We start from the raw sequence: 23,132 nt of genomic DNA on the forward strand, positions 1-23,132 counted from the left end.
CCCTAGAAAGACAATGGATTTCTCAAGTGTTATTATTGGGTAGATAAATGAATGCCTTGGTACTCCTGAGCCACCAACTACCATTAATCTTTCCATTTTCCTCTAATTCCTACTGGCTGATCTCTCATCAGATTGTTTAAGTTTTACTTTGTTATTCCTTGAAAAGCAAGCAAATGTATCTCCCTCTACTAAGAAGAGTTTCAAGTTTATCTTTTTAAAAACTATATATAATTCACAATTATGAACTGTTGTCCTAATCTGCTTCTATGTTATATTCTCTTACTTTCCAGCACTTCGACAGGGATCAAATTTCCTTCCTACCACTTGAGAACTTTTTTTCCCCATTAAAGTTATGCTTCTTTTTTCATATGTTTTTTGGGGAGAAGTATATTAATGAACTTGATAGTCTTGAGTTCTGAGGAGTGCTCTTTGAATCCTAGATTTTCCAAAAGGAAGAATAGGCTAACCATGGAACATTTGTAGCAATCATTTAGTTGTGGCAAAAATAAAAACATTGCACAGTCAATGCAAGTGACTAAAAATTCATTGATCTCCATGATGATTAAGAATTTGTCTTAAAAAAAAAAAGAATTTCAGTCTTTTTCGGGAGGAGGTGACACACTTTTAGCTTAAACTCAAGCACTTCCTTAAAATCTTTATACATTATACCTTATCGGAACAGCCATTGCAAACTTCATTTCCTTAGTCTCAATAGCTCCACCATTCCATTTACCTGTCTTCCCCTATATATCAATTTCCTATTTGTTTCACCTATTTGTACCAAGTATCAGTTCACTCTGCTAGTTTGCTTTACTAGTTTACTAGTTTATTCCATTTGCTCTTTCTTATCTTTCCTTGTCAACTACTTTCTTCTTTTGTGCTTCTCTTGAGATTTTCATTCCTAAATTCTATTCCTTTCTCAAAGAAGCAGGGAGTCGAATCTAGACTTGAAGATGATTTTTTTCTACCTATTATTCATATCTTACCACCAAATTTGATTTCTGGCCTTTATAAATCTCAACTCTTCTAGTTAATCTACATCATTCTATTCCTTTTATTTACTTATTATCTTTTCTTCTTTTCCTTCTCTGATAGACTTCTTCCATAAAAGACACATAATCTCTGACCAGATTCTACTTTACCACCATAGTTTCTCCTTTTCCTTAGTGATCTGTATATTTTCCATAATTCACGGTAATCATTTGGGTGGAGCTGCAGCAAAGAGAGAGTGAGGAGGGGGAGGAAGGGTTGGGTGCCCATCATGCTGAAAGTCTAGGGGACCAACCGTTGTGTTGAACTTTTCATATGTCTGTGAAACCTGATCAGCATAACAGAACCATGCCAGGAAAACTGAATCACTTCCATCTGAATTTTCTTAGGAAGATTCTTGAGAGCACCTAACAAACTAAGGGACTGGACACTGAGATCTTCTCTTGAGCTGAACTACCAGGTATTCATACTCTAGTACAGAGAGCATAACTTCAATGGGCTGGCCACATGGTTTAAATGCCAAATGTATATTTGTCTAAAAGATTATTTTACAGAGAATTCACATAAGGCAAGTGATCATATAGAAGCCAGCAAGCAATCTCTCTCTTTTTTTAAATTTTATTTTTTTAATAACTTTTTATTGACAGAACCCATGCCAGGGTAATTTTTACAGCATTATCCCTTGCACTCACTTCTGTTCTGATTTTTCCCCTCCCTCCCGCCACCCTCCCCCAGATGGCAAGCAGTCCTTTACATGTTAAATAGGTTACAGCATATCCTAGATACAATATATGTGTGCAGAACCAAACAGTTCTCTTGTTGCACAGGGAGAATTGGATTCAGAAGATATAAATAACAAAAATGCAAGTGGTTTATATTCATTGTACAAGGACAATCTCAAGGACTCTCTGAAGAACTTTGTAATCAATTGTAAGGTATAGGATATACTACCATAGGACTGCATCAAAGAAGGTTGCTATGTCTATGAGCATTTTCACAAATTTAGAGACATCTCCACTCCAAATATTCACACAGACGGTGTGCCTGACCAGTGGTAGAATCTTCCAAGCTCCAATTGGTCTGATCAGCCACAGTTGGACACACTGTATCTTGACCCTAACATAGTGATGTCATTTTGTCCTCTTGGAGAACAAAGTATGACAAACGTTAATTTTTACTCCCAATAGTTACATCTACTCCTGATTGTTATGGCTTTTTCTTAGTGTTGTCATTTTTTCATTATGTTTGTTTCTGCTGTTGGCTTTCCTCTACAAAAAATTCTGGTTACTCTTTTCTCCAGGGGCCAGCTCTCAGGCATCTGACTTGAGGTTCCTCTGTTAAAAGTATTATAGCTCTTTTAGACCATAGACATTGAAAATCTCTGGCTTAAGTCTTTTCTCTAATAGAATATAAACTTTCTGAAATAGGGACTGTTTCACTTTTTGTTTTCATGTTTAAGCTGCCTAGCAATGATAGCCATTTAATAAATATTTTTAAAAAATAATGGAATGGTTGGCTTTTTTGTTTTACACTTAGACCCCAGAACCTCACTCTCCTCCTAAAGAGCATCTTTCAGAGGTGCTGGCCACACTTACTTTTATTTGTAATTTTATCTGTAAATAGTCAATGATGGCCAAAGCATTTTTTGTTTCATAACTAACCAAGTTACAACTTTGTGAACTTTGAAAGTTCAAAAGAATCAGTAGCTATCCCGGTGGCAACCAAAGCCAGAAGCAAAGTCTACCAAAAGCAATAGGAGCAGTTGACTATAGAGTTGGATGTGGAAAGCTAGTCACCTGAGAAAGGTAAAAGATAAAAAGATATGACTCTTAAAGAGAGAAGGATGGCTGCAGACTCTAAAAAGGGACTGAAACGTAGAATCCATCAAAGGGGTACAGTTAAGTGGATGATCAGGAGACTCCCCAAGAGGAAAAAGGACTCCCAGGAAGTGAAATTTTGAGATATTCCACAGTTTCATGTATATTACTATCTTTGTATTTTAACTTTCAGTTCACTATCTCTAGGTATTTAGAATGTACAAGGAGAGAATTTATTGTTTTCTGGATTATAGATGGAGAGTGGTTTTCCAACAATTATTCTTAATAAATCCTATTTGTAAAAACTAATATAATTCAACTGTTTAAAAATGAAAAGTCCCTGGGAAGCTCATTAATTACAATGTTGGATACCTCAGTGATTGTCAAAGTTACTTTTAGAACCATGAAAAAGATTATTAGTTGCTGGAAACAAGTAAACAAAAAAAATATTATTTTAGAGTAGGGAGAAACAACTATTGGACGGGCAGGTAAAGGTTTAAAAAGACTTCTGGAAAAAGTAACATTTAACCTGGGCTTTAAAGAATGAAGAAAAATAGGATAAAAAGACTGGTGAGAATGAGAGGGAAGTGAGTTTTAAGAGGAGAGAACAATAAGAATGAAGGCTTAGAGGCAACAAATCATGGAGCAAGTTGAGTTTGGCTAGAACCTGGAATATAGGAAGGAGAATAGTACAAATCAAACAAAAAAATCAAATTTGGATATGAATGGAATGGATTATCACTGCATCTTAACAAGCTATGAAAAAGAAGTCCTAGATTAGCTGCTGCAAAGTGAAGTAAGCAAAACTAGGAAAGCAATATATTCAAGGGCAAAACAATGCAAATATAAAGAACTATTTAAAAAATTATGAAACTGAATCCTGTGTAAATATAATGACTAAGCTTGGTACCAAAAATAATGATGAAAAAAATGTCCCTTCCTCCTTTCTTTGCAGAAATAGGGGTATGGAATATTGTATGTACTGTCAGATTTATTTAATATTTCAATTATCTTTGTTACACTGGTTTCCCCCCTCTTTTTAGGGAAGACTCTCTGGAGAAAGAAGAGAGGAAAATATTTGGAAATAAGTGTTATAAAAATAAGATATCAATACAAATTTATAAGCATATTATAGTGCAATTATGAAAGGACTTGAATACCCAATAAATTAAATGTAAGGCAAGGAAATTTCTATTAGTATGCAGAGATGAGTTGAATATGTTTCCACATGTGTATCTATATATGTACATGTATATGTGTCACTATGCACAAACATCTGTACATACATATCTGTGTGCTTATGTATGAATATGTACATATATGCATTCAAGTGTCCCAGAATTAGAGGTTCTATCCAGGGGGAGTTGGGTTCCTTTTAACTCTTATTTTTGAATCTTGACACAAATTATTTCAGAGTCTCTGCCTTTCATGGAAAGAGCAGTCTGGCCTGGATTCTAGCAGAGTGTGTTCTCCCTTGGCTGTCACCCATATCTTAGAATTTGAAGCCATCCATGATACCAGAAATAAGTACTCATTCTGGGCTTCACAAGCAGCAATGGACAAAACCAATTTTATCTTGATCTTAGAAGCTGATAGATTAAGATAGGAGCTATCTTCATAAAGAATGAATGGCATTGGGGAGCAATTTGGAACTATGCTCAAAAAGTTGTCAAACTGTGAATACCCTTTGATTCAGCAGTGTTTCTACTGGGCTTATACCCCAAAGAGATACTAAAAAAGGGAAAGGAACCCACATGTACAGAAATGTTTGTGGCAGCCCTCTTTGTAGTGGCCAGAAACTATAAACTGTGTGGATGCCCATCTGTTGGAGAATCGCTGAATAAATTATGATATAAGAATGTTATGGAATATTATTGTTCTATAAGAAACGACCAGCAGGATGATTTCAGAGAGGCCTGGAGAGACTTACATGAACTGAAGTGTAATGGGCTGAGGCTTGAGTTGATGCACTGAGGTCTCAAGCACATGAGGCTAAATAGTAATTGGACCATACTCTATTAATATATAAGCTTGGAGAAAGAATGGCCCCCACCCACTCTTTATGCAAGTCCTGATGTGTTGTATAGGAAATGACGATTTTGGTGGGTGGAGGTAGGGGAGTGGAAAAGGAAGGGGAGGAGAGACTTTTGGGATTGCCATTGCCACGGTTGGCTCAGCTCGCGGCTCTCTCTCTTAGCTGGCTTCCTGTCGCAACTGCCTATATTTGCTATCGCAATCTTTCTTGCCTATATTTGCTATTGCAATCTTTATTCACCTCTTCACTTCAATAAATATTGAAGATTTTACCCTTAACCTGAATTCCTGACTCCGGCTGATTTTAAATACGCGGTCATTACACTGAAGCTGAATGAAATAAGCAGAACCAGGAGCTCATTATATACGGCAACAATAAGACTATACGACCATCAATTCTGATGGACGTGGCTTTCTTCAACAATGAGAGGAGTCAAACTACTTCAAATTGTTCAGTGATGAAGAGAGCCATCTACACCCAGAAAGAGGCCTATGGGAACTGAGTGTGGACCACAACATAGGTTTTTCATACTTTTTGTTGTTTGCTTGCATTTTGTTTTGGTTTTTTTTTCCTCAAGTTTTTTTTTTTTTCTTTCTAGATCCGATTTTTCTTGTGCAGCAAGATAACTGTATTGGATTTAACATATATTTTAACATATTTAACATGTATTGGACTACCTGCCATATAAGGGAGGGGGTGGGGGGAAAGGAGGGAAAAATTTGGAACAGAAAGTTTTGCAAGGGTCAATGTTGGAAAATTACCCATGCATATGTTTTGTAAATAAAAAGCTTAAAAAAAAAATAAACTTCACACCTATTAAAAAAAAAAAAAAAAAGAATGAATGGCTACTCACTGTCCAGAATTTCAGAGACTTTATGGGAACATTCAGATCAGTATAAAAAAATATGGAAACAGGAGATCATAAGAGCATAGATTTAAAGCTGGAGGTTAATTTAGATGATATCTAGTCCAATCACCTCCTTTGTAAATTGTCCAAGGTCACACAGATAGTAAATGATAGAAAGAGAATTTAAATGTAAGTTCTCTGGCTCTAAAGCTAGCATTCTTTCCACTGTATCACACTGCATGTTATATATCCATTGACAGGCCAAGGTTTTATGTTGGTCCTTCTGGTGGTCCCAAATATTGCCTTGGAGAGAACTGCTAATCAGTGGAGTTCTTCCCACTTGCTCCCAGATTTCTCAACTACCACAAGAGAAAGAACCCAGCTGAAAACATACTGGATGGGTGGTCAGGACATTGGGTTCTCTAGAACTATTTCTAATTACTTCTATGTGAAACCTTGGTAGGTCACTTAATCTTTTTGGACTTTGGTTTTATAAGATGTTCTTTTCATTCACAACTGGTTTCTCTAGTACAGAACATTTATTTTATAGATGAGGAAACAAGTTGTGACTTGTTTTGGCTAGAAAGCCCTAGTGATTTCTAATATATTGTGGAAGAGGAATCTCCTGGAGGGAAAGGAGAAAGCTTGGCTTCTGCCCCCATCCCCATCTTATGACTTTGGGAGGACTTGACAGCTTTAAAGAATCTGGAAAATGTTAGACTGCCTATCTTCCCATTGGTGTCAAAGAATCATACCCTTCAGAATAGCATCAAATCCCCTATTACAATCTGTATCCTAAACAGTGTTTCTGGACCAATGGGCAACATCAGGAGTCTCAGAAAGGCTGGACTCATAACTCTGTATAAGAATGCAGCAAGAAAATCATACCATGCCTAAGGGGAAACTTCTTGAGTCTTGCTCCAAATGAGAGAAGAGGACTTTCAGTAACTAGAACTGAATTATTTCCATGTGCTCACTAAGCATAATCTCACTTTCTACTGAACTTTGTATGTACTTAGGAAAATATTTCACACATCTTTGGGGACATGTTTTATACCAATTGTTTTTATTCTACCACTTTAGTAAATATCCCTTTCTAAAACCTACTTGTGGCATTAAGGATCTCAACTGAAGCTTGGGGAGACACACATGGTGGGGATTCTATTCAATAGCATTAGAATGTCATTCAACCATTTATAGGTACCCCAAGCACTCTCAGGAGAAAATGTAGTTTGCAAGTCCCGGAGGATGAGAGATGAGATAATGATAATTTAGTTCATACATGGGTTGCAAAAAGATAGTATTCAAAATGAGAAAAATAATAATCCTGCCATCCTTTCCTTGGTTATACTACATCTCCAGTATTATGTTTGATACTACATGTTAAAAAGAATGTTGACAAGCTGGAGAATGAGTAGAGAAGAGTGACTGGGAAGGTGATAGGATTGGGAACTAAGCCATAAGATCCATTGAAGGACTGGTGATGAATGTCTCCCAAGCAGAGTTATTTAGTATTAATGGAATTGCTATTCAGCCTTTTTTTTTCAGTCAAGTACAACAGTTTATGACTCCTTCTGGAAGGGTTTCTTGGTAAAGATACTGGAGTAGTTTGACATTTCCTTCTCCAGCTCATTTTACAGATGAGGAAACTGAGACAAACAGGGTCAAATGACTTGACCAGAGCCACATAGCTAGTCAGCGTCTGAGTTCAAAGGTCTTCCTGACTCCAGTCTAACACCCTACCTACTGTACCACCTAGGTACCCCATAACAGAATGCACTGTTTTACAAAGTAAATGCAAATTTTTTTATTTAAAAAATATATTTTTTAAAGTGGGTTCCCTTCATTGGATCAATCATTCAAGTTTTTCATGCTCCTATGTTAATGCCAAACACCATGTTAGAAGGTAAGGATACAAAGAAAAGAAGTAGTTCCTGACTCCAAGGGGCTTCCACTCAAAATAAGGCTGAATAATCAGCAATTATAAAGATTTCATAGTTAAAAAAAAAAGATTTCATGCTTTCAGGTAGAAATTGTACTAAGCAACCTCTAACATTGCTCCCAGCTATAATGTTCTGGGAGTTGATGAATATTATTCACACAAACTTAATTTCTGTTTTAAATTTTGCTATACACACACACACACACACACACACACACACACACACACACATTTTTCTCTCCAAAAGACATTAAAATATAAACTGCTCAATACAGAATTGTACAAACACAAAATTGCGTCCATATTTCCCCTCTCTCCCCTTCATCCAGCTGGGCTCACTTGTTGACAACATTCCTTCAGGATCCAGCTGTGATTACAGACCAGAAGTCTGGAATTCATTAGTGGAAAACTTGCAGCCTTCTTTTTCTGACTGGCCTGGTTACAGTCCGGCAAAGCAAACAGAGATGAAATCTCCCAGGGAGGGATGGAGAAGAGGAGAGGGGAGGGGAAGTAAAAAGCAGGAAGGAGGTTCCTAACTCCCCTTCGCAAGACCCCCACGAGATAAAAGAAACAGCCCCAGCTTCCTTTTATTTTGTTGTTGTTGGGAGGAAGTTCCAGGGAGATTGGGTCTGGGTGGAAGGCTTGCCCATTTTCTTCAGCCTTTTCTAGACTCAGGAGAAATGAGACCTTCAACAAAAAAAGAACTCACAGAAAATGACTGTAGTTCTTTCCCAATCCCATCAAGCCATCTAGCTGCAGAAATATTATTGACATGGTTGCAGAACCTAGTTAAAAGTTGGAATTTTTCCCTTCCATGTGGTTTAGTTAGTTTGCTGAAAAGGGACCGCCCAGACTTTCATTGACCAGGCTTATATTCCTGGGCAAATAACTGAAAGAGAGAGGCCATTGAACTGGAGAATAAGCTGAAGGAATACAGTTTTCTCTAATTTAAGATAGTTAAGGTCCCTGTTGGTAATCAAAGGAGAATGGGGTCATCCTGGCTGACTTGGGAAGATCCCCTGGCTTTGAAATCTTCTATGCTCCTGAGGCACTGAGAACTTTTACTGTTAGTTTCTCCTTTCCTTTCTCAAACCACTTTCCTGGGCCTTCAGACCCTCACCTCCCCCCCAGTGCCATCCTATTGGAACTCATAAAGCACAGGATGTAGGATGAAGGCAAAGAGAACCAGGTGGGTGAACTTGGCTGGACATAGTGTGTCGGTTTCTTTCTTTTTTCTATATCAGAGAAGGAATGAAATTTCAAACCCTCTCCTTAGTGAAGTGGAATGAAGACATTTGATCCAATTTTGAACATTTCCAATCTTATGGGTTCTATGATCAGAGCTTCAAACTCCAACCTGTGGGGGTTCATTCTTTTTCTCTTGGATAAGAAAGTCCTTGTTTGTGGAATCTGAGCTTCTACATATGTCACAAAGAAAGTTCAAAAGAACCCTGGGAGGTTTCCCATGGTTTTGGAAAGACCACTTTGATGAGATATGTACAAAAGAATCAGAAATTCACAAATTGTATTTCCTTTTAAATAGGCCAGTTTAAAACCTGAAGGGGGAAAAAGTACCAAGTAAAACCATTTCAGTTTGTTGTTGTTTTTTTTAAGAGAATGTTAATAGACCATTTGTATTGGCCAGAACATACAAGTAGATATTTTCTTACTCTAGCTAAAATAAACAAAGGGAAGAAAAGGAGCTACCTAGCAGCAGATCAATGTGTGTCCTGTTAAAGATTGATGCCGGCCAATTGCCACAGTGGGAAAGAAGATAAGAGTTTCTGTTTATATTTCTACCTCCACAGCTGGTTGGTTGTTGAAACAAGAAGTTCTTTTGCCTTCCTTCAGGCCTTAGTAAATGAAAGCTGTTTCTATTTCAAACCAGCTCTGTTACATTAGTCACTTAATAAATGTTTAATTGAATTAAATTGAGGCAGAAGACCTTTATTAAACAAAAAATTAGCCTTGAGACCCAATGAGTCTTTAGACAGAAATTGCTCCCTGACTTTCTGATTAGTTTCCTGTTGCTTATGTCTTATTCGTCTTTCTCCACATCCAGTTCTTTAAGTCTGCAATAAATCATAGAGTCTTGGATCCTAAAGGAACTTCAGAAACTGCCCAGCCTAATCTCACACCCATTCTCCCTTCTCCAGCCTCTCTAATATCAATCATATAGTCCCTGCTTAAACACTGTTGGTGGTTTACATCTACAAGAGGAAAAGTACTTCATTGTTGGATAGTGCTAATTAATCATTAGGAAGGCCTCAGTGTAGTGCCTCACAAGCCATCTTAGCTGTCAATATGGAAGAAAATATGGGTTGAGTTCTTCTACTAAAGAGAATTTAGGCATTAGAATGTGGGGCTCATTGCATATACAGCTGGCAAACAAACAAAAATGTGCACACAGAAAGATCAAGTAAGTGTGGCAATATTATAACTATGACATCATATACCTTTTATCCCCTAATCTTACAAGCATTTAACTAATAACTTACTACATGCCCATCTAGAAGTAGTATGGAACATTTGATTAGAGGGCTGGTTTTCAAGTCAGGAAGGCTTTCGTTCAAGCTATGTAGACAAGTCACTTAATGTCTCAGTGTTCCAGACAGACTCTGACTTATAGATGGTTTGGTCATCTGTATCAGCAACAGTCAAGAGTTTCCACCCCAAATGTATTCCATACTGATGAAATCACAGGTCTGGACCTAAATAAATAAATATGCCACATACTATATTGGGGTATTTACAAAGAGAAAACAGTCCCTATCCTCAAGGAACTTACATTCTACTGCCTTGTATTATACTATTACAGCCTAAACCCTGCCACTAACTCCCTGCTGATCCTACTTAGAATCTTATTATTCCCAATTTAGACCACACCTATACTTTACTTACCCCTTCCTTTCTCTGCTCCATTCTACTTTTAATTTGGGTTTCAGACCCTCAACCATACAGGCATTTGTGGTCTGCAATTGTCCCCTCATCTGCCTCCCACATCAATGAGGGTTCAATAGGCAGCCTAGATCCTATTCATTGACAGCCTGCGACTCCACCCTAGGTTATGACAGCTCTGGTGACTAGGTTGGAAACCCTTCAGCAGTAGTTCTCACAATACTGCACCAGAGTAACCAGGATAACCACTGTATATGAAAAGAATGTTGTTAGTGAATATTGTTGAATACTTAGAGTGGGGGTGGCACAAAATGGAGCAATTCTATGGTTCCCCCAAGAAATTTTCTAGTCAAGCAACAGGTCTTCCTGGATCAACCGCCCCACAGAGCTTATTGGGTGAACAAGTCCAGCAAAACTTTAAAGGAATCTTGCAAGTCCCAACTAGCTTGCTATCCTATACAATAAGGCATGCCAGTTTCCTCGTGAATCCCAACATACTTTGTATGTAGCTCTTTCATTTCATCCAATAGTTTCTATCCTTCTGAACTTGACTAAGTTATTTCCACCTAGTTTAATGCCTTTGGTTAACTCGTTGTGGCAATCTATGCCTTGTTCAGCAGCAGCTAGGTGGCACAGTGGATAGAATCCTGGGCTTGGATTCAGGATGTCTCATCTTCATGAGTTCAAATCTGGCCTCGGACCATGTATGTGACCCCGGACAAGTGATTTAATCCTCTTTTCCTCAGTTTCTTCATCTGTAAAATGAACTGGAGAAAGAAATGGCAAATTCCCCCAATATCTAAAATGAAATCATAAAAAATCGGGACTGAACAACAATAACACCTTGGTCATACTGGCTAGGATTTACTCTGTGGTAAACATGGGTTTGGTGGATCATTAATAGTTATCATGCAAAAAGCTTACTAGTAATTTATACTTCTGATTGATTCAATAGAGAGACTCTAGCCCTCTGCTATAATTGATAGAATGCCCCCTTGAACTATGATATGATGCAAAGTTGGGCTGCAGAAGGAAAATTATGGAAATGAAGTACAAACCAACTATCATATAATCATATGGTGAAAATTCAATGAGAAGTAGGAAAAAAAAGTCCTAATTGGAACTTGAAGGGAGTAACTGGAAAAGTATTTGACATGTTGAAATTAATTTAAATGCATAAACCATTATGAAGCAAGCTTAGCTTATGTCAATGCACAATTTTAAGTTTCTAAATTTTCTGACCTCATAAAATATGCATAATGGATTCACTGATCTTTCTATCTCCTTTCAGGATCTCTGTGCCATTCATGAAGAAAAAGAACAGGGAGTTGAAGCCCTTGATGTGACTATCAGATCCTTAACAATAATACAGAATGGATTCATTGCCCTCTATTCCAATTCTCTGCCAGCCCAGTAGCATAAGTTTATTCTCTTCACTAAGCTGGGTTTGGGGAGAGTCTGTAATTGTGTTTGGATCGAAGATCAATGGGGGATAGCTCTTCAAACTAGGCAATCTAAATACAGAGTTATGCTTTCGGGCTCTGCATGCCTCTGGTGGCTTCCCAGAACTTTATAAATTCAATCTTGAACTATATTCTGAATCAGGAGTAGTTTACCTGATCATATCTTAGGCCAGCTTAGTGAAAAAGGACTAGATATTGTTGGTGCAATAGTAAGGGACCAGGAAAAAGGATAGTGTATGGTCCTGCCTACTGCCAAGTTCCCTTACAACATAATGATACACTCCTCCATGTGGAATACTCCATTCTATTCAAATGATGCAGTGTGTGTGTGTGTGTGTGTGTTTATGTTTGCTCTTTCTCTCCCTTTACTCACCTCTGTACTATTTTCAGTAGGTAACTAGCTGAGTGTTGCAAGCTATTTTTAAGAAATCTTAAAAGCCACAAAGAGGCTTATAAAGGACAAAGAAATTGGTGCAGTAAGCAATAGTAATGTTAAAAAAAAATGATGATGAAGTATGTCTCCCACCTCTTTGCAGAGAGGTAGTAAATAATAATTACAGAGTGAGATATCCCTTCTCAGATATAGCCAATGTGTTAATTTGTTTTTCTTGTTGGAGTTTTTGTTGTTGGGGTTTTTTTTGGTGGGGAGGGGATAAGGAGTCACTGGGAAATGACAGTAATATGAAAAAAGAACAATAATAAGATATTTTTAAAAGAAAAAAAAAAAGGAAGGCTTGCCCCTTCCTATAGTTATGAAGTAGATGAGCTGGAAAGGAAAGCTGTTTGAATGAAAATTTATAATTTTGGGTGCAATCATCTATTTTTTAAATTCCACTCTGCTATAGAAATGCTTATTTTATTTCATAAATTTAAATAGTTAAATGAAATCTAAAAATAATAATAAATAAATTGAATTGAATTAAGAAAAAGAAAGAAAAGGGAAGGGGGATAGGTGGGAAGTAGTATCAAGTGGATGCAAGTTTGAAACTGGTATAGTAAGGGAGACTCGATAAGAAAAGCCTAGTCCTTAGAGCACATACAGTATCCTAAAATGTGCAGCAAATCCTTAAGTAGGTTTGGTGAGCCTGCTTTCATAAACATATAATGGAAGGTCCCAATTCCTCCTCAATTCTAGGCAGACTCTAGCATTCTGTTTCCTGTTGTTTTACTGTGTAGGTGACTAAAAGGCTTTTAGCTGGATGCTGACCCAGAAATGAGTGAGCATGCATAAAGTTCTTTCAATTCCCTGATGAGAAACAAAACAAGAATTATGATGGACTACTGGGTGAGAGAAAGAGACCTTGGAGTTTCTCCTTGTCCACCATATGGCCATGAAGGCATGGCACCTTGTTTCTTCTGTTTGTATCATGTTTCTTCTTTCCTATTGTAAAATGACTGATCATCTCACTATCTTGGTAGCTCTCTTATTAATGAACTCTGACTTATTTTTTTAAACTAGAACCATGATTTCATTGATGTAGAGAGTATTTGGTGGAAAATTCCATCTGCCATGCAGATTGACATTACTCTGCAATTTATAGTCTTAAAGAGTTGCCTGGGCCATTAAGATTTTGAATAACTTTTTCAAAGCCAAACTTATGTGTATATATATACATATATATACATATATATACATATATATATATGTATATATATATATGGAGAGAGAGAGAGTTTTACAAACCTATATGGATGTTTTTAATCCATATATTTAAACATTAAAACTATATGGATAGTTTACAAGCTATATGGATGTTACTTATTATAAAAGACCCTCTCCAGGTGGTCAGACTTATGAATCCACTTGAGTGTTTTATCATCTAGCTCACATCTTCCCATTCTACCTATAATAATATTTTTTATTATTATTTAGTCATTTTTCAGTAGTCTGACTTTTTGTGGCCCCCAATTGGGTTTTTTTTTTTTTGGTAATATTATTGGATGGTTTTGCCTTTGCCTTTTCCAGTTCATTTTATAGATGAAGAAACCGAAATAAACAGGGTTAAGTGACTTGCCCAGGCTCTCAAAATTAGTGAGTGTTTGAAGCCAGATTTTCTCTCAGGAACAGGAATCTATCTTCTTGTCTCCTGGCTTGATGCTCTATCCACTGCGCCACCTGCTGCACATAATAATAATAATAGCTGGCATTATAGTATTTAGTTGAGGAAATTCAGTTTTTAACACTTAATACTTAAGTGTCTTATCTAGAAATTATCTGAGGCAAGATTCCAATGCAGGTCTTCTTGTCTTAAAATCCAAAACCCTAACTACAGTATAATAATGCTTTAAATAAGCATTAGTGATTTTAAACTATCCATTAAAGGTCTGAAAAAACCATCTTCCTTTCCTCTCCCTGTTGGACCTAGTTTAGTGAACAGGATAATCTGATGCAACTTGTCCAACATATTGAGGGCAGAGACTACTGTTATCATACTTTAAGTGCCATTACCCTATTGGACTTGAGCATTTTAGCTAGCTCCTGCTCCTGCTCCCAGTTCATTAGTGCATGTGGGCGTTTGTCAGATAAAATGAGTCCCCGAGAGGCAATATCAAAATACTGTGTCATCGTGGTTACATACATATGCTCAGAGCAAAGAGGCCAAAGAACAAGCTTGGTTGGACCATTGTTCCAAAACTCAGGAAGTTTTGGAGCCCAGATCAGGAATTTCTTGGAACTCTCCCTGAGCTGCTTTACTACTTCCATGAAAATAAGAAGAAAAACAGGGGAAAGAATGCTGGGCTTGGAGTTATAGAGTTTAAATCCCAACTATGCATGACTTTAAGCTATTTAACTTCTCCAGACCTCAGTTTCCTCATTTGTACAGTGAGAAGGATGGCTGGATAGCCCCTTAAGTCCCTTCCAGCTCTGCATCTATTATGCTATGATTTAGCTGAGTACACATAGAAAGACATTCAATTCATACAAAGTCATTGCTCTTCTTGAAGTATTGGGCCCTCCATGGTTCACTGGGATCACTAGTTCCATGGCAGCAAGACTTTGCTAGAGGGCAATAAGATTGAACTGATCAATCCAGTGCCATCTCTAGGAGGGCCTGGGATGCAGTCCTGAGATGACCTTGGCTAGCCAGAATAGCAATGGATTTTGAGTCGGCTGACAGGATACAAATCCTACTGCTAATTGCACGACATTGAGCAAGTAATTTTTTTTGGAGGCTGTCAGAGTTAAGTAATTTGCCCACAATCACATAGCTAGTAAATAAATGTCTGAAGGCAGATATGAACTCTGATCCTCTTGACTACAGTACCAGTGTTTTATCTACTGTGCTACCTTGTTGCCTGTTGGAATCTTTACAAACTGCTAACTCATTAGAGTTGATAGATTATTGATCTGATCTTATAAGAAGATGTTTTGGACCAGAACCTGAAATAAGATACTAAGTAGAACTAATTAATACAATGCTTGTGTTTACACTTTTACTCATTGGAATTCCCAAGTATGGGAGATTCACAAAGTTAACTGTGTAACTTTGTGAATTCACACCTCCCTTGAAGCTCTTAGGGCCAGAGAGCACTATGGGAGAAAACCCATCATCCCTCTCTCTCAAATAAATAGAGCTTCAAAAGGGCCAGTCAGAAGAGTTTTCAGAGGAAAAAGCTATGAGTGGAGAGTTCAGCTGAAGATTGAGAAGGCTCTCTCAGAGGCAAGACAGATTCAACTTGGTGCTGGCTCTGGAGGCTGAAGAAAGCAGAGGCAGAAGCAAAGGACAAAGCGGCAAGAGCTATTGGGACCAAGCAGAGAGATAGGCTTCAAGTAACCGGGCTATATTGGAGACAATAAAAGATCTGAACTTTTATCACCTGGCTGCGTTTTGGGTGATTATTTACTCTTAACTGAAACTAAGGCTGCTTCCAGAAAACCTCCCCGAGAAACCTGCTCTCTCTCCCAAAGAAGAACCATCTATATATTATATTTTAAAGAAGAAAAACCCCACAGTTGCCCTCTGGCCAAGCATTTTAATCCCTCAGAGCCTCACTTTCCTCACCTGTAAAATGAGAAATTTGGATTAGGTTGCCTCTGAGATTGTTTTTAACTCTACATTTACTCTCGTATGAAAAATCCCAGCACAGATGATCAGCATTATGGTATGTATTAGTCTAATGGATGAGCCAGCCATCAAAGCTTGAGTTTCAATTATATAATAATTGAAATTAATATATTGGAAAGACTAAGAGTTCTAAGCCTAGAGGTATTTATTGAAGGATCTTGGGGCTCAAGTAGAAATCATCAGATGTGTCACCCTGCAGTAGGAGTCCTAATCCATATAGCCATCCCTAAGACTCAACTTTTTGCATGCTAAGATATGCCATCACACATATATGCTGCTATGAGAAATCCGGCCTTAAACAAAGCTGATTTGCATCCTTTTACTGCTTATACCTCTTACAGACTCACCAGAGGGGGAAGGATCTAAATATATTTGCTAGATCACCAAACTTGTTGCAGAAACCCCTATGCTAAGTACAAGGAACCCATGCAGACCTGATAAATCATCTATTTGTCATGTGTAATGGTCTCTAGGACAATGATTTAAGGTTGTTTCTCCTTCTTTACTTTGTTCTGTGTGGTCAGTGGGAACATAAATCAATAGATTTTGTTAATAAAGCTTTTTATTTTCTAAACATATGTACAGATAATTTGACAACATTGACCCTTGCAAAACCTTGTTTCAGATTTTCTCCTCCCCAACTCCTTCCCTAGAAAACAAGCAATTCAATATATATTAAACATGTTAAAATATGCTAAATCCAATATATATAAACATATTTATACAATTCTCTTGCTGCACAAGAGAAATCAGATCAAAAAAAGAAAAGTAAATGAGTAAGAAAACAAAATGCAAGCAAACAACAACAAAAAGAGTGAGAATGTTATGTTGTGATCCACAATCAATTCCTAGAGTCCTCTCTCTAGGTGTAGATGGCTCTATTCATCACAAGATTGGTGAAACTGCCAAAAATCATCTCAATGTTGGAAAGACTCACATTCATCAGAATTGATTATTGTATAACATTGATATTGCCATGTAAAATGATCTCCTGATTCTGCTCATTTCACTTAGCATCAGTTCATGTAAGTCTCTCCAGGCTTCTCTGAAATCATCCTGCTGATTGTTTCTTATAGAATAATAATGTTCCATAACATTCATAAACCATAATTTATTCAGCCATTCTCCAACTGATGGGCATCTACTCACTTTCCAGTTTCTTGCCATTACAAAAGGGCTGCCACAAACATTTTTGCACATGTGGGTCCCTTTCCCTCCTTTAAGATCTTTTTGGAATAGAGGCTCAATAGAAACACTGCTGGGTCAAAGAGTATACACAGCTTGATAACTTTTTGGACATAGTTCAAATTGCTCTCCAGAATGGCTGGATCTGTTCACAACTCCACCAACAATGTATTAGTGTACCAGTTTTCCCACATATCCTCCAACATTCATCTGGGGGAGGGGGTAAAGGGAGGGAGGGGAGAAATCGGAACAGAAGTGAGTACAAGGGATAATCTTGTAAAAAAAAAAACTACCCAGGCATGGGCTCTGTCAATAAAAAGTTAAAAAATTAAAATTAAAATTAAAAAAAAAGTTCTAGGATATTTTGGTCCTAAAAAAAAAAGAAAGAAAAAAAAGAAAGAATGGCAAATCCAAAGGATACAAGTCAAGGAGAAAATATTGCAAGGGAAAAAAAATTGTAATATCATAGAGTTAAGATTACACAGGATCTGCTGGCTTCTATATTAAAGAACTGGAAAGGAGTTATGATACAACCAAGAATCATCTACATGGCAAAACTGAGTTTAATCCTTCAGGGAGAAAACTAGATATTTAATGAAATAACTTTTAAGCATTCTTAATTAAAAGACCAGACCTAAATTTAAAAAATGATCTTTTAATAGGGAAATATAAAAATATAAAAGAAACAAGAAAAACATAACAGATTCAATAAGGTTAAATTGTTTATATTTCTATATGCAAGACAATATTTGCAACTCATAAAAACTTCATTACCTAAGAGCTTTTAGAAGAAGTATATATAGAGAGTGTAGATATAAGAGGACTTTGATGAGATGATATTCCCCCCCCCCAAAAAAAAAAAGAAAGAAAGAAAGAAGAAAAGAAGGAGAGAAAGGAAAGAAACAGAATGGGATAAATTATAGTTCACAAAATATTTGTGAAATAACTTCATTATATTAAAGGAGGAAATGAGGGAAGAGTTGAAGATAAGAATAAGAGAAAGTTGATGAACTGAAATAAAGAAGGTTGGATTGGGGGAGGCAGTGTTCTCTTCTTGAGACACCTGGTCTCAGACGCTAGCTCTGTGACCCTGGGCAAGTCACTTAACCCTATTTGCCACAGTTTTCTCATCTGTAAAATGAGCTGGAGAAGAAAATGAAAAACTACTTCAATATCTTTGCCAAGAAAACCCCAAATGAAGTCATGAAGAATCTGGCATGACTGAAGAACTACCAAACTTTGAAACAAAACACTACTTTAAAGCCTATCCTCCAACATGGTTTGTTTTATACATATTCCATGAAAAATTTATTCAGAAGAAATCTTGCTTGAAAATCCTTTGATAATTAATATCAGGTAAGACAAAGGGAGATGTATCAATTCCAAATGTATTTACCATTCTAATGGTAGAAGATTCAGTGCTAAATTCAAATCAAAGAGGAATTTTCCTTTTTTTTTTAATTAAAGCTTTTTATTTTCAAAACATATGCATTGATCATTTTTCAACATTAACCTTTGCAAAACCTTATGTTCCAATTTTACCCCCATTCTCCCCACCTCCGCCCCTGGATCATAAGTAATCCAATATATGTTAATCATGGAAAAATATATGTTAAATCCAATATATGCATACATATTTATACAATTATCTTGCTGCACAAGAAAAATCAAATTTAAAAAGGAAAAAAGGAGAAAGAAAATAAAATGCAAACAAAAACAACATATATAAAGTCTTAATAAAGCCTTAAACAGGACCTATCTTCTCATTGTTTCAGGAGATACAAGAGGTGATTTTAATGAGAGTCCACCCTTTTTTATATCATCTGCTTTCATACAGATGGGAGGGACCTGTATTTGAAGGGAACAAATTAGTGCATGGTCTGCTAACACAATGTATTTTTCTCTGCCCTCTAGAACAAGCAATAAAAACTCATGAACATTTGCATCTGTCTCCCAGATCTCTCCAGAGATTGTATGGGGTGTCCCAGCAAGAAGCAGCAAGCATAGTAAAATGATGTGTAGCTTGTGTACCCTATTCTCAAAGACCTGTAGGGCTGGAGACTAACCCCAGAGGTGACAGGCCAAATGATATATGGCAAATGGATGTTACATATATGGGGAAAACATGCATTCATGTTACAGTTGACAAATATTCAGGCTTTGTATCTGCATTCTCTCAATGAGGGGAAGCTGCTTCACAATTTATTACAATAAATTACCTATTTCATTGTTTTGCCTCTATGGGTATCCCACACACCATTAAGATTGATAATGACCTTCATATACCTCAAATATATTCAAATAGTTGTTACAGGAATTTTCCATACATCACATTTTTGGGATTCCTTACAACCCTATAGGACAGGCCACTGTAGAAAGAACTAATCAGACCCTCAAGAGATTTATCAGGAAACAAAAAAGAGGGAGATGGAAGTAGGGTCACTCAGAAAGATATGGAGAAAGCAGTATACAGAATAAATTACTTAAAATTTGATTCAAATGATTTAAGTCCAGCTATAAAATACTCTCTGGTGAACATAGAGAATCATTCAAAGATAATATCCCATCTTCATTAAGAAAGCCCCAAAAAAACAAGACTAGGGTAATGAAAAAGGGTCCTCAAGAATGGGAGGGACTCTATAGAGTTCTCATGTGGAGCCAGGATATGCTTGTATCTCCACAGGAGAAAACCTTCAGCAGTGGATTCCCCCCAGATATCTCAAAGTTGTCCATAGAGCAGAAAAAGAAAAGAAGGAAGAAGAGATGATTCCAAAAAGAGGAGATGTGCCCACAAGACCACTAGCAAGATGTTTTCTATATATATGGCTTTGTGTTGCACACATTCAGGATTGGCAACAAAGGCCAAAAGCTGGGCTCACATGATGGACCCACCATGGCCTAGGATTGTCTCATGGGGGGGGTGAGATAGCATGTGAAAAATGCTGGGCATGCAGGGGACACCCTGTCATAGTGACACCCTCGTCCCTGCAGGAGGGTTGCAGCAGGGTTTCTATATAAAAGATCATCAGGTTGGCCCTTTGTAAAGCACAAGCCTCCATGGGACACATTCTTGTCACTCAAGAATTGGGCCAACAGTTTGGCACATGGAAAAACATCTTGGGCCCTGATTCTTGGACAAATGGCACGAGAATCAGATTCCAGTTCTATACTAAAGCCTGTCTAGGAGGGGAAATATGCATTTATGTGGGGAGACTCTATAACTGTTACCAAAGAAACATTAGAGTGTACAATTACTTGTTGAAATTGTAGTTATTGATTGCTTGGATACTAAAATTGAAAATCCCACTGTATTTGTGATCACTAGGACTCATGTATCAATGCTTCCTGTCAAAAGTGAGAAATGGTATTGTACTAAGACTGATCATATGTTCAATACCATAAGAGAAAAACAAGCAAACAGACCTTAGTCCCATTAGAAAAAAGAGATGTAATAGTTGTGTCATGCTAGGTATCACTATGTTCGTTTCACTTATAGTTTCATCAGTCTCTCTTGCAATGTCCATATCAAATGTACAAAACAGTGTAGTACAAGCTAGATTTATAGAGGAACTCGCTAGGAATGTCTCAGCGGGTTTTGCCTGACAAGCTAAGATAGATGAACAATTGTTATCAGATAATAAAAGATTTAAGAGACGTATCATTGGAAATAGGAGCAGAAATAGAGTTATTGAAACTCCAGGTTCAATTGAAATGTGATTACAGATATACAAAGGTTTCTGTAACCCCTTTGCTATATAATCATAGAGGTCAAGATTATGATTGGGACAGTATCAAGAGACATTTGAATGGTTATTTCTCAATAACACAACTGAAGGTGACAAAGAAAGTTTATATAAATTATCATCTGATGTAGAGAAAGCTTCTCATGAAGATTTGAATCCAGATAAAACTGCTGAAAAAATTATACATTAGTTTGATAATACCTCTTCATGATGATTAAAATTAGAATCATGGATTGCCCTGTGTGTTGTTATGTTGTTACTACTTTGTTGTTGCCCTGTAATATTAAGATGATTTTATAGCTCTTTCTCCACCATCCTTTCAGAGATTGCAGCTCAAGAAGGGACTTTTAAAAGATAAAAAGGGGGAATTGCTGAGTTATGGGACCTGCCTAGAGAGAGTACCGAAACCACCTTGACCTTTGCTGCACAGTAAGTTTTCTAGTACGTTGCAGAAATGCCCTTGTTGAGCAAGGAGCAATGATTTGTGATCATGGGAAAGAGTGTTGAGTCAAAGGGTCACATCCAGTGGCTACATAAGCAGGGATGCCTGAACAGGGACAATCACCTGTGAGCAAGCTGCTGAATTGCTTCTCTAAATGGTGATTGGGAATTGCCTACTGCTCATGTGCTGATCATGCTTGCAAAAATGTATATCAATAAGGCTGTATGGCATAATAAACTGGATTTCTTTTCATACTCCTCCTACATTCAGCTTACCTTTGAAATAAAAGAGCTCATATGCTTTGAGCTCTTAAAGATAGATGCAGCAACATACTTGTTGTTTTATAGCCATATATCACAATTTGTTCAGCCATTCCTGAGTGTCTAAGAAGCAAACTATGATACCTCTTAGATTCTAGTTCTTTCCTTATCCTTTCTTTCCCCCTTTTATTCCTTCTTCAGAACCAGGAAGTTTCTTTTTATTATCTATTCTCTCCCTGTTATTAGTCTCTCTCTTAGACTACATCCTATTTCTGCTTTTTACCCTTTTGAGCTTAATTCATTTTTATACTGTGGTATCTTTAAAAGTTTGAAAGGTATGATTTCTGGATAATTTGATCATTTTATTAATAAAGCCAGCATTTTAACAAAATAGTGATTTAGTCTTTTCTCTCTTAGACCAAAAATAATAATGCAACAATTTGCAATTGCACTCACTTCTGGTTCAACTTTTCCCTTCCCTCCTTCTACCCCCTCCCCCAGATAGCAAGCAGTCTTATACATGTTAAATATGTTATAGTATAATTAGGTTCTGCATACATATATTGTATTTAGGATATACTATAACAAAATCATCTACACATGAATTCTTCTTTTGTGGGACTACCTTATAAATTGGGAACCTGAGGGCGGGGGAGAAGATTTAGAAGGATAGATAGGCATGAGGGACATGCCAATGATAATGTACAGGGGTACAGTAGCATTGAACCCTCCAAAATATAGGGAGGTTCAGGACTCTCCTATACAGTCCACTGAATGTTAGGTATTAGGGATTGGACCCCAAAAAAATATATTGAGGTTTCAGGACAGTATCATGAGGTATCTCAAAAGAATTTGTAGAATCAGACCTTCTCCAAATCAAAAAGCAAAGATTTTATTACACTGCTGATGGGCTAATTTCTAAAAGAGATTTTTAGCTATTAACAAGGAGAAAGACCATGGAAGGCAACACCTTAAGAGGAAGATACCATCAGGTGGTGCAAGTTCCTAATGAACTAGTTACAGGGAGAAAGATGCCATAAGGTAGGCAGTTCCCCACAAAGAAATGGGGGTCCAGTAGATTCTTTTATAGAAGAAAAATAACCTCAGGGGTTGACATCATAGTTTTGCCTCCTAATTGGATACAGTAACTGTGGAGTCACGATAATTTTATCAATGCTAGGAATTCAACAAAGAATTCAACCAGCAGTTAATGCAACCAACCTACTTAGTATAACAAAAGGTCCACTTAAGAACAAAAGACCCACTTAAAGACCCAGATAATCTTGTCTATCTATCTTTCTCCCAGATTGCCTAAGGGAGTAGTATAGACAGTGAAATTGAGGTCCTCTCCTATTATTACCCCACCCACCCAGGGTTTATAAAGCTACCTAGGTACTGGGGTCTTATTCACCCATCATCGTGGTCAGATCAAGAACTAGAAAT

This window comes from Antechinus flavipes, chromosome 2 (genome assembly GCF_016432865.1).
Source record: "Antechinus flavipes isolate AdamAnt ecotype Samford, QLD, Australia chromosome 2, AdamAnt_v2, whole genome shotgun sequence".
Classification (NCBI taxonomy): Eukaryota; Metazoa; Chordata; class Mammalia; order Dasyuromorphia; family Dasyuridae; genus Antechinus; species Antechinus flavipes.